Raw genomic sequence first — 13,674 nt, 5'->3', positions numbered from 1 at the left:
AGTCTGGAACTCAGTTATCTTCCTGTCTCAGGGTGATCTTGTCAGTGACAGTGGATCAACAAGGAGACAAACCCATCTGAGAGGAAGTCTGTACCTGGTTAACTGACGTGGGATCCACCCTGACTGTGGTCACACAGGCTGGGGTCCTGGGCTGAGGAGGAAGGAGCCCCAGTGTTCACCTCTCTCTGCTTTGCGAACCCTGCCCACTTCGCCCTGCCACGCCCTTCCTGCCAGGTTGGACATCAGAAGTGCAGCCAGAGGAAACCCCCTCTGTCCCTTAAGTTGCTTGTGTTATAGCAACAACAGGAGCTGAACCTAGGACTCTCAGTTTTCCAAATGATGAGCCCAAGGGCGCTGTGCGCACGGTCCTGGGACGTCTTCAGTGTGTGCTCTGGGCTCTGAAGATGCCTTCCCCGCCCCCAATTGCTTCCTGAGCTGGGCCCAGTGTCCCCTGGAAGACACAGTCACCCTCAGATGAGACTGTTCTTCCCTGAGCATCTCTCAAGGTGACAGGCATACCTCTCCAGCAGGTTGCAGCTCCTCCTCAGGGAGCGAGTGGGTGGGATGGGCTGTCTGAGCCCCCTTCCCTTCCCACGCTGACATGGGCACGTGGCTCGGGCACCGGTCTCCCGCAGGCTCGATATAGCAAAGCGGGGCCCTTCTTTTGTGCCACATGAAGCTGTCAACATCGTCACCATAGCAACCATCTAAATATGTCACCCAGGAACACTGATTGCCAAGGCAGAGAGCAGAGGGTGACGGTTCCACTCTGGATGGGGTGCGGGGTGCAGGCAAGGCAGCATTGAAGTACCAGGGACCAGGGTGTCGGGTCTGGGGAAGCCCGGAGACGGCTGTGTCACAGCCCTGAGTGGTCAGGGCAGAAGGACGGTTGAACATATGGACTGAATGCCAACCATCAACTCCCAGCGTGCTGGAATGGCGCGTCCACGGTGCCCAGCTTCCCGTTGTTTTGGAACATCCCTGTCCCCACCGTCCAGCCTGTGGCCAGCAGGGCCCTTGCAGCTGTCTCCACTTAGGGAGGCAATGGAGTTCAACACACGGTCAAGATGGGGTCTCCCTGGGGTACCAGGCATTCCGGCCCTGCAACTACTCAGCAAGTCCCTGGCTTCCACTAACTCCACACCAGGCGCTCCCCTGGTGTGACAGACCCCAGGATCCAGAGGGAAGAGTCACCCCACAGTGACTGCTGTGTGGAGACAGACACCTCCACAGTGGCTTGGGGTCACCAAGCCTGATGGGCAACCCAGTTTAATCTCTGGGACCCACCCACGTGGTGGAGAGAGAATCGACCCCCCATGAGTCATCCTCTGACCCAGGCACTCACCAAGGCGTGAGCAGACACACTGCAGAAACAGAGGGAAACGACTAAATGTAAAGAGAGGCTGTGTCCAAAGCAAGAGGTGCGTGGAGGACCCACAGTCACCTTGTAAAGATGCCTGATGGTGAACACTCACACACACACACACACACACACACACACACATACACACACACATACACACCACACACACACACACTTCACCACACACACATATCACACACACATCACACCACACACAAATGACACATACATATACCACACACACCACACGTGACACATACAAGACATACACATGACATACACACACCACACACACATGACATGCATGACACATACACCACACACATGACACACACAACATACATGCACGCCACACACACATCACATCACACACGTGGCACACACACATCATATATACACATCTCACACACACCACACATACACATGACACACACATGACACACACATGGCACACAAACATATATACCACACACATGACACATGCATGACACATACACACATCACATACATGACACACACATATGATACACACATACACACCACAAACATGACACACACACCACACACACATAGTATAGTACACACACATCATACCACACATGTGGCACACATATCACACACACACACATCTCACACACACACACCCCAGCTTATCATCAGGGCGGCTGTGGCTGTGGGCTCCTATCAATACCGGTTTCCTTTGGTGTTCCACTGTAATGCTGGGGTTGAACTAACCCCATGCACCGCAGAACTCAGCAGAGCTGGGACCCCACCCCTCGCTGGGGGGAGGCCTCTCGGAGCGGAAGCTATTGGGAAGCTCCCAGAGAGCAGACATTTCTGAAGCCTCTGCTCAGGCCTTCCTTAGCACACGTCTCAGGCCGTGGATCAGGCAACATCAAAGACTGTCCATGAGGCGCTGAGAGGGACTCACCGGACCCTGAGTCCCCTTCACTGTCCAGGAGAGGGACTGGCCATCCTAAGTCCTGAGTCCTGGAGACGCCGTTGCCTTGGGCTCCTCAATTAGCTTATTCGCCTACCCCAAAGTGTAAAATTCATTTAAAAAGAGATGGAGAGAGAAGACATACAATTAACTTCCAGAGGAGACTTTGAAACGGGAGCCTTTGGTTCCCATGACAGCCTCCTAATGACCCGATTATATAAAATCAGAGAAGATGCTAAAAACAGAATATGCAAATTAGAGAGGGGTGAGTCCCGGAGGAGACAGGTAGGGGAGATGGTCCCCCATGCAAGGGGGCTGTGCTAGAGGAAGCTTCTGGAATCTGAGGGTGGATCGGGGAGCACGGTGCCCTCACACATGAGGGTGCAGCTGGGGCTGGACTGGAAGAAGATGGACGCTTTATGGGTAGAAAGTGCTAGAAAGCCAGAACCGATCAGAATTATCGAAAGAAAGAAGCTTCTGGAATGGTGGCCATGCAAGCCTATCATCTTAGCACGTTGGAGTGGGGAGGCTGAGGCAGGAGGATTGCTGTGAATATGAGGTCAGCATAGCGAGACTCTGTTTAAAACAAAACAAAACAAAAAGCCAGTAACAATAAACCCAAGCTTCTTAAATAAGAGGGTGACTAGTCCACAGCTAGCCTTAGCACAGAACGAGTTCAGATCCAGCCTTTGTGTCAGAAATAAAAGGCAGAAGGGGGCCAGTGAGAGGGCTCAGTATGTAAAGGAGCTTGCTGCCAAGTCTGATGACTAAAGTTCAGTTCAGTCTCTGAGAAAGGGTCTCACTCTGTAGCCCTGGCTGTCCTGGAACTCACTGTGTAGACCAGGTTGGACTCCAAATTACAGAGATCCCCCTGCCTCTGTGTTTGTCTCCTGAGGTGGGAGACTGCTTGACTGGCATGCATGAGGCCCTGGCATGCATGAGGCCCTGGGTTCAAACCCTAGTATTGGAAGCAAACAGAAACACGTTGTAGCCACTGTATTCAATACTGCAGATCTGATCAGAACTCGGAGCCCACAGGTCACATGTGACCTTCACTTTGCTCCTGTCACGGTCCCCAAGGCACAGTGACACTTGGTCCTTCCCTGCTGTCTCAGATCGTCCACTGTGTGGATGGCATCAGGAGAGCTGAGAAACAGGACCTTTCTCCTGTGAGACATCGCAGAGGACTCAGCCTGGTCTCCTAGGAAGTTCAGAGCTCCGGACGGACGGACAGACGGAAAACTCACATCTTATCAAAGGAGCTGAAGCTGGAGCTCACTCAGTGAGCGCAGGGCTCAGCTCAGGAAACACAAAGCCAGGATCCGTTTGCAGCACAAAGACCTGATGCAATGGCGCTGGCCTGCCTGTAACCCCTGCACTCAGAAGGATGCAGAAATTTGGGGACAACTTGTGCTATATGGTAAGTTTGAGGCCAGCCTGGGCTACATGACACCCTGTCTCAAAAATCCAAAATGGACTCTGCTTGGTCTCAGACAAGTAGATCCACCACAAGCTCCTGTCCTCCACTGTCCTGGTGACGGGGCTGAGTTGTCATTCCCTCACACTCTCTGCCAGTCCAAGGGGGCTGATGCCCCGTGCCTGCACTGGGAACCCACAGGACTGACTCTGCAAGGTCACCCACTGAACCTGCTGAGCTATCGGCCCTGGCCCCTGCATGGCTAGTTTTCCACTCTCATGGCAGAGTCACTGTCCCCGGGGGTCCCTCCCCCTCCTGGGCTCTGCAGGGTGCTGAGCACAGTTCCTGGCTCCCACCTAGCCCAGGCCAATGACACCCACCCCACCCTTCATTTGAGGCAATCCGAGTCTGTGTCTGAGGTCTCAACACTCCGCAGTATGTTACGAGCCTTCCAGGGCTTGGCATATGATGCAATCCTGACGGCCACCTTGATTCTGAGAGAAGAAGGGCTGTCAAGCCCATCACCCCGGAGACTGCGGGCTCTAACCGTGAGCAGCAGGGATGCGTGTACGCAGGTGCAGCCTGCGAGTTGACTGTGGCCCCCCATCCAGCACTCCTCTGAGGTCTAGAAAATGCTGCTAGAGGGCTGTCTGTCCTGCAGGGCAGAGTGGCCCAGCCCCAGGGAACTTGAGATCAGCCCCAAGCCAAGCTGGAGAGTCAGCGGTCCAGGGCACAGACCCTGAAGAGGGTCCAGTTTGCCTCTCAGCATCCATGCTTTGCTAACAACTGCCTCCTGGCCACCACAGGTACTGTACGCAGCAAGACAGACACGCGGGCAAACACCCATGCAAGGGAATAAAAAGAAATGTCTGTTACATCTATATGTACATTTGCATATATATGTGTGTGTGCATACATACATACATACATACATACATACATACATTCAAAGGGTTGGGGCTAGGACTCAGTGGGTAGAACATTCCCTTAACACATGTGTCATCTGGGTTCCATTCCCCACATGAGGACTAAAGCACCTCTTTCTTTTTCTCGTGGGACATTTGAGTTTCAGGGACGCTATGGGCTCATCTCGATGAAACTCACCACCAAAAGGCACCATCCAGGTGGCCGTCCTTTCTTGTCCCATCTGGGGACATCCCGCCCCGTCCCCCGCCCTGCTCCAGAGCACAGACACGTGGCAGTGAGAGCCGCTGAGAGCGCACGCATCACCCGGCACTCCAGAGCCTTAAGCCGGCAGATCAGAAGTTCAAGGCCGGCCTACAAGAGACTCTGTCTGGACTTCCTGTACGCCGCCCCCCCAAGCCAGGAGAGTTCAATAAATTAACAGGTGAACTTCCCTCTAAATGGTCATCTTGAGCAACTCTTTCCAAGTGAAAAGCACCACGTGTGACATTCTGGAAGCACCAGAGGACACTGGTCACACACAATAGCCCAATTGTGCAGCCCGGCTACACGGAAAACTGACCCAGCATCAGTGGGGCACCTGAAGAAGAGCTGCCGGCGACTCTAAATCCAGGTCTTTCAAGAAGTGTTCAGATCCATGCTTTGCAAGGGCAGGTTTGGCTCCAGGCTTGTGTGAGTCGCTGACCCCCTGTCACAATGACGTCGTAGATTGAGAGGACTTGCTGTCTGTCACGTCACAGCTCCTCAGGGTGGGACTCTTCCGGCGGCCCCTGGGTTACATGGCCACAGCCTCTCCAGTGATCTCCCGTCGATGTCCATGACATCACCCCAGCCCAGCACCTATCCAGCAAACCCCAAAGAGCCCAAACAGAAGACCTGCTAAACTGTGCCCGGAGTCCTAACCCAGGAGAGCATGTCCTCTCTGGATAAGCAACAGATGTTTTAGATGTGGGATGCTGGAGCTGCTTGTTACACAGCGCTGGCTGACTGATGCAGCCTGACACAGATCACCCTGTGAGTCTGCAGTCCTTAATGGCAGGCAGTCCAGAATACACAAAGAGCTGCTCAGATGTCCTTAGTTAGAATCCCCATTTCTCAGAGAGTTTCTCTACTCAGCCGGGCTTGAAAATGGAGTGTTTTTGAGAACTCTGCTGGTTAGAAAACGACACCATGCTGTTATATATACTGTGACACTCCTCTTAAAACAGAAGTATGCCAACACCTCCCTGTCTGGTTGAGAATAGGCTTTTTAAAAATCTGGAGTTTTACACACTCGGGGATAGTCACACTATCACGCGTAGAAAGTGCTATACAGACTACATCAGACTTCGGCAGCTGCAAACCCTCTACACGGTCTTCAATGAACCATTCTCAGACACAGTCGCAAGCGCAGAGGAAACACATCATCCTACAAGACACAACCAGCACGGCCATACCCTTCTGGAACACAACATGCCCAATTTAGCTGCGCCAATCTCCATTCAAGCAGCTAGCGCCTGTGCTGTGGGAACCTGGCTGTGTGCAATCGCCGAGCTGAAGACAACACTAGCAAGTCTAAGTGGGTCTCGAGTAGCTCAGGCTGGCCTCAAGCTGGCTATGCAGCTGAGGATGACCTCAAACTTCTGGCCCTCCTGCATCCTTGACCGGTGTGCTGGCATGATGGCTGTGCACCACCAAACTCAGCCACAAAGAACCACTTGGAACAGTGTAGGGTCCACAGTGCCCAGTGCGGAGAAACCGGTTTCATTTAACTATTAAATATTCTGAGAATGTTCTCAGAGACACCGCAGGAGTTGGCACGTTTGGAAAAAGGGTCTTCACGTACTAAAGAGGTAAGAGGACCTCATGGCAGATTAGAACGAGTCCTAAACTAACTGGCAGCAATCTGTATACCAAGATAGATAGGACTAACTTGTAGGAACGGAAACCACAAATAGAAAGTACAGCAGCCATTAACCTGAAGACCCTGAGGCACGCTGGGCCAGGGCTCCGCCCCACCACGCCCCAGCTCCTCCCTGGGGGAATTCTAAGCTGGGGCTCCATCCCTTACCAAGCTCCCAGCCCTGGTCTTTCTGCTGCTTTGAGCACCAGGCCTCAGGCTGTGCTCCTGCATGCGGCACATCCCGCCATGGTTTGGAGATGCAGCTCCCCTCGCCCACTGAGGCTCATGTGTGGGTGGCTTGTTTGACTGACGGCGCTGAGGGCAGGTAACAGGGTCAAGGCAGCAAACGTTTTGTCCATGGGTGAACCCATCGATCAATCATAGCCGGATAGGCTGTCAGGAGGCAGAGCCTGGAGTAGGGAGTGGGCTGTGAGGGAGGTATCTGCCTTGCCTTACACAATAGAAGCAATAGAAGCCAACGGACCGAGAGTCCTAAAGCCACGAGGAAACCTCCTAGCTGTCCGTCTCAGGCTCGGCGCAGTGACTAATCCACTCTACGCATCCTGTACAGCCCCTCCATCCACAGCCCTTCCTGGTGCCCCTCCTGGGAAGATGCCCACAGCCCCTACAGCTCCAGGGGGTGGGGCGCCGTGCGCTGATGGTGCCAATCCAGCAGCCCTGAGGTCAGGCTCTGCAGCTGGAGGGGTGGTTTTCACGAGGGACACTAGGGAGACACACTCAGACATAGAGATCTCACATTGATGTCCCCAAAGCACCCAAGTCTCTCTCTTGAATCACTGTCAGCTCTGAAGGGAGGGACAGAACTGTGTCACTGCCCCAGAGGAAACAGGGCCACTTAATTACTCCTCTAACAGCCTTGCCCGGGATCCTGGTCTGCCTTCTGGATCAAGGGTGAGCCTGTTCCTATAATGTGTGACCAGGGATCCTGTTGTTGCTCTGGGGAGCTCCCAGCAGAAACAGTGCTCAGTACCTTGCAGGGCATGTGATGCCCACCAGGCGTTAACTTGCCACAGCCTTAGGAGGTTTGCATGCGGAGTCCAGGTCTTCTGTCATAGCTCTCAGCCTCCACCAGGCCACCTTCCCTGCCTCAGAACCAACAGCATCCGCTGACGGCCCCTCCAGTTCCTACAGGAGTCAGCTGAGTCGTTACAGCTTTCTGCCTGTGGGCCCCTTAATCCTGTCACTGGCTTAATAAAATATTAACATATTAGATATACAATAGTCATATTAACATATTACAGGGGCACAGTTTCAGTCTGTCAGAGAAGCCCAGGCTAGCCCTTGTGGGCTCCATTTCCTGAGACCACACTCGCCATCCCTTCAGACCCCGTCTTCACTTCTCTGTCAACTTTCTTCCAATGACCCAGAAATTATTTGGAGTCTCCTCTTTAGACATTTCCTCTCATAGTCAAATAGCCTGGGTCTCTCTACCAGACTGGCCAGCCAATGAGCACAGAGATCACCTGTTTTATGTATGTGAGTACACTGTCACTCTCTTCAGACACACCAGAAGAGGGCATCAGATCCCACTGTAGATGGTTGTGAGCCACCATGTGGGATTTGAACTCAGGACCTCTGGAAGAGAAGTCAGTGCTCTTAACCACTGAGCCATCTCTCCAACCAGTCTCTCCCCTTCTAATGCTGGGGTCACAGACATGTGCGCTCACACCCAGCCTCTACACGGGTGCTGGGGCTTTGAACTTAGCTCTTCACACTTGCAAGTCAGGTGCCCGTCTGCACTGGGCATCTCCCCAGACCCCAGGACCTGCTTTGCCGGTCGGTACAGAGGCCCACAAGCATCTAACTCGAGGGGCACTGAGAGGGGAGTCCCGTGCACAGCCACAAAGGCTGTTCCATCAGGACAAACTGACATGGCACACAGCCACTCCCACCATGGGGACAAAAACGTAAGCAGAGACAGGTATCCGGAGCTGGCTGGTTCCACAGGAGTAGACACAGAGGACAGAGGGGAACTTGAGCCTGAGGTTGAGACTTGGGTGGAGAGCCTGGGCACATCCACTCCCATCTTTACAGAGTCCCCAAAACCCAAGCCACCTCAAAAGACCCACTGATGTACAAAGAAAACTCCAGGGGCTACAGAAGAGAAGACGCGATCTGTGGGTTTGATGGTGGCTAATGGCCCCGCTGGGCACTTCCTTTGCTGTTCTCAAACCAAGAGAGATAAAAACGCTCACCCTTAAAAAATAAACAAAACCAGTGCTGTATTCATGGTCCCAGAGTGGGGTGAGGGCAAAACAGCCTGCAGGGAGAAACAGCCCTAAACAAGCTCCAATGCATGCGCAAATCCACACAACCCAGGTTCTGCACTCAACGAAGCAGTGTTAGGCTGGAACACAACGGCCCAAGATGGATTCTCTCTGTGGCTATCCCAGCTGGCATGAGAGCAGAGTCCAGGGACTCAGCACCAAGTAGGCCCAGGAGAGCCCCCCAAAACACCCCAACTCAGGATGCTAGTGCCAGATTGACATGAAGGAGACTGGGAAACTCAGGGGGCTCTGGCCATGTCTTTTACCTGCCCAAGTAGTACTCCATCTCGAACTCCTGCTTGGTCCCGTTCCCGGGCCTCGGACCCACCTCTCTGCCCCAAAGCAATTCTTTCACTGGGTTGCATGTGTGTCTGTCCACAGTGCCTGTGCACATATATGGAGCCGGAGGAGGACGCTGGGTATCTCCCTCTAGCTCTCTACCTAATTTCCTTGAGACAAGCTTTCTCACTGAACCCAAAGTGAAGCTCCCACAGTGCTGGGGTCACAGGTGGCGGTGTGGCCATGTGTGGCTTATCGTGAGGGTCTTGAGATCTGGGCTCGCATGTTCACGCTGGTGCAGTACGCAAGACCCACAGAGCCTCTCTCCGCCCTCCACTCTGGGTTCTGAGGGTCTTAGCATTGTAGCTTAATCTGGAACGGAACTCATGATCCCCCTGCCTCAGAGACCCGAGTGCTGGGATGGCAGGCAAGTCAATGCCATACTTAGTGTGTCCCTTAGGACACACACACACACACCACATATGCACACCACCCCCACTGCACACACACACACACCACACATATGCACACCACACACACAGCACATGCACATGCATGTACCTGCACACACATATCAAACACACACCACACATACATACACCACTCCCACCCCCACCCCCCCACGCATGCACCAGCACACACACACCACATGCACACAATCACACACATGCACACCACACACACACCACATATACACATGTATGCACCAACACACACATACCATACACAAACCACACACACAATACACCCCCACCCCCCAATACCACACACACCACACCACACACACACACACACACCACACATAAACCCCAACCCTCACACCACACACACACATGCATGTACCCCCATCCCCATACCACACACACCACACACACCACATACACATACACCACACACACACCACACACACATGCACACCACATACCACCCCCACACACACAGAAGCACACAGTTGTCTGATCACATGATCTGGGACTTGGCACAGGTTCTGAGGTTGAGAGCAGGCTGACAAGGTGCCTTTGTTGGACTGGGAAGGGAGGAATGTTCTCAGAGCAGAGAGCACCAGGAGCAGGAAGCTCCGCCTGGCTGGGGGCGAGGCATGAGGAGGCAGTGGGCGGGGAATGAGGAGGCAGTGGGGTGTTAGTCAGGGTCCTCCGAGGGCCACCGAGGTTCTAGCGAGGCTAGGAAGCTGATCTGTGATCTGTGTATCAGCTGCTGACCAGCTAGACCCAGCAAGAGGACACGGCTCTGAGCTGGGGGTGGGGAGGAGATTTGGGATGAGAAGGACGAGCGGCAGGGGAATGGATAAATTCACACCTTCACCCTCAAAAAGAACAAAGAAAAAAGCCTAAGTTCAGTATAGTACGTCATTATGACCAGGACAATCAACATAACAATTCACAACAAAAGTCAGAAGCAGCCCAAGTGACTATAAATGGATGGTGGAAATACGCCATGGCCGGTCCACACAGTGGAATACCACACAGCCGTGAACAAGAGCCAGGCTCTGAGGGACCCAAGGACACGGAGCTCAGTGAGAGACCAGGGCAGAAGATCGCACAGCCTGTGACTCCAGGATGGAAATGTCCAAATCAGGAGAAACCAGAGCCTGGAAGTGTATCTGTGGGTGCTGGGCTGGGGTGGTGTGGTGCAGAGGAGACATCTTCCTGGGGTGAGAATGTGGCATTAGCCTGTCATGGATGGATCATGGCTGCACGGAGATGAGCTCAGGAAAACCCTGAATTATTATACTTAAAAATCTTGAATTTTAAAATATGCAAATCAGACCCGAATTTAAAACAAGAAAAGTGATCAGATTATCCACTTTGCTGAGTCCTCAGGAAGAATTTGGCAGCCGTTTTAGAAGGCTCTCCGATGTCCCATCCCAGACCTGCTCCCCAGCCCCCACCACCAGAGGAGACTATGACAGGACCAGAACTCCAGGGTATCCCAGGAGCATAGGGAGGCGGAGCCGGAGGAAGCAGGCTGAGCGGTCTCCTACTCAGTCACAGACGGTGGCTTTTGCCTCCCGGTGTGGGAATGGGACAGGAGGCAACAGAAACAAGTCCTCCATCCTGGCATTGGTGTCACAAGAACCTGGAATTGCCAGGGTCAGCCATTAGGGGACTCAGGCGTGGGACCACTGTCATAGTCACGCCAGCCAGAGAGGAAGCGGAGGGTCTGCACTTCCAGCCTGTGTCAACCACAATGGATCAAACAGTGGCTGTGGTAGCCATGCTTTCTAGAAAGTTCCAAGGTCTCCAACAATCCCCACAGAGACAGGGTCTCACTGTGTCACCCAGGCTGGCCTGGAACCCACTCTGTAGTCCAAGCTGGCCTCGAACTCATTGAGATCCACCTGCTTCTGGGATTATGATATATTCTTGAGGTACTGGGGACAGGACCAGGGGCCTGGTGCATGCTGGGACATGTCCCCAACCTAGTGAGAATTGTTTCAGTCACAAAGAAAAACCTGCGACAACAACCGGACAGAGGCGCCTTGGCGGGGGTGCCTTTCCCGTTACTACTTGGTGTGTCAGAGCAAAAAAACAACTCTGTGCTGTGTGGAGAAAGATGAGCCTGTCCACTGGGTGTCCCGCGCCTGGGCGAGGTGGACTCACTGGGGGGCCCTAAGATCCCTCATGAAACAAACGGTGGGTGTGGCCAGACTCCCATTTCACTCACAATTTCAAAGTCACACAGAACTGAGTGTGACCATCACTCTATTAAGCTCAACACTCAGAAAGCAGAGGCACAGGAGTGCCAGACCACCTTGGGCTACATAGTGTGACCCTGTCTTTGGAGGTGGAGGAGGAGGACGAGGAGGAGGAAGAGAAGAATAATGAATGAAGGGATGTAAGAGCGAGGAAAGGAAGAAAGGAAGGAAGGAAGGAAGGAAAGCAAAGCAAAAGAAATTGGGGTGTGAGTGACCTACACAGAGCCGAGTGTGGTGACCCATACCTGTCCTGCCACTCATGACAGAGACGGGAGGATCAGGAGAGAGTTGGGGGTAGCCTGAGCTACAGGAGACCGTGTTTCAAAAACGAAGCAGAACAAGCCACCTGGAAGAACGAGGTAACTAATGCCCTGTAATCCCAGCACCGTAGAGCCTGAGGCAGGAAGATGGACACGGCTTCCAGCCCTAGTGCCTCATGGGGGATTCTAGGCCGGTGCTCCACCCCTGGGCGCTATCCCAGTCCACATACTTCCAACCTGGCTGCACGGATCACAGGCCGTTTCCCTCACCTCTGGGCTATGGGCTTTGGACCTGTTCATTCTCCATGGGACACTCTGGACCCCGTGAGGCACTGCGCCGTTTTAGGGGACACACTGCCCTCCAGGACCTCCCTGATTTGAGGCAGTTACACATGTCCCTAGATGTCACCCAGTGCTCCATGAACAGCAGAGTCACCCAAGCTCAGAGACGCTCTTACACTAAACCGCAAGCTGACTGTGGTGATTCTGAGACAGTCTCACTATGCAGTTGTGGCTATCCTGGAACTCACAATGTAGCCTAGGCTAGCCTCAAACTTTCCATTTTTCTACCTCAGTTTCCTAAGGGCTGGGAGAGCATGCCTGTCACCACCATTGCACCCCAAGATGGTATGGGGGGGTTAAGGGAGATTCCTCGTAGTCTTTCTATGACAGCTTGCACCAGCACAGGCCTCACGCGTACCTTCCCCAGCAGAGGCTGCAGGGAGCCTACCCAGGGTTGGCTGCCACTGTCCTCTTGGGGAACAGGTATTGAGGAACAGCAGGTGACATACCAAAGCAGAGTCCCAGAGCCACTGAGAGCACTAGACCTGTCTGCAGCCGCAAACCAGTGAACTTGGTGCCTGACTCCCTGACACCTGGCAACAGTGCTATAACAGGAGGTCCCCCAGCCATGGTCACCCTCTCTCTCACCTCACCCCTACCCCCTCACCACCCCCCCTGCAGTGGAGAGCCACCACACACCTTAACATTATTGCCCCCAACACTCCCACAGGAAGTTTCTGAAACAGTCATCCAGTCACTGGAGCCTTGTGCACCCCAAGATCTAAGCCCTTATGTACCCCGAGTCCCTGAGAGGGACACACAGGAACCTTCCATTGCTCCATGTCCTTGTCTGTAAGGTGTGGGTGCCATGTGCAACCAGACAGCAAATGGGTAGTGCCCCACTCCTCCATGACTGCACCCCACTCCATCTGGACTGCACCCCACTGTTGTCTAACTTCACCTAACTCCTCCCTAACTGTACCCCACTTCTCCTGACTGCACCACACTTCTCCTGACTGCACCACACTACCCTCTCCTCACCCCATAACTATATGACTGCACCTAACTCTTGTCTGACTGTACCCCACTCCTCGCTAATTGGCTGCACCCCATTCCTCCATAACTGACTGCAACGCATTCTTCTCTGACTGCACCCCAACCCTCTCTGACTGCACCCCACTTCTCTGGACTGCCCTGTCCTCTCTCAGGCAGCCCACTCTTCCCCATGCACCCCGACTCTCTTCAGCATGCCGAGCTCACCTGCCTCCAGCCAGTGTCTCAGCAGCCGCACAGCCAAACGTTCCGCGGGGCCTAGAGAGGGCT

General features: G+C 53.7%; 1 protein-coding gene across 1 annotated transcript in view; it reads right to left on the bottom strand.

Moving 5' to 3' along the window:
• Gng7 (G protein subunit gamma 7) overlaps nucleotides 1–13,674 on the bottom strand; it is a 59,758-nt gene extending 46,084 nt beyond the window's left edge. Inside the window, exon 1 of the mRNA XM_052165388.1 lies at nucleotides 13,612–13,674. The gene's annotated coding sequence lies outside the window, so the exon portion shown is untranslated. The remainder of the gene's footprint in view (nucleotides 1–13,611) is intronic.

This window comes from Apodemus sylvaticus, chromosome 20, assembly GCF_947179515.1.
Source record: "Apodemus sylvaticus chromosome 20, mApoSyl1.1, whole genome shotgun sequence".
Taxonomy (NCBI): Eukaryota; Metazoa; Chordata; class Mammalia; order Rodentia; family Muridae; genus Apodemus; species Apodemus sylvaticus.
Note: the sequence above shows the minus strand (reverse complement) of the source record. Positions and strands in the feature narration are given on the sequence as shown.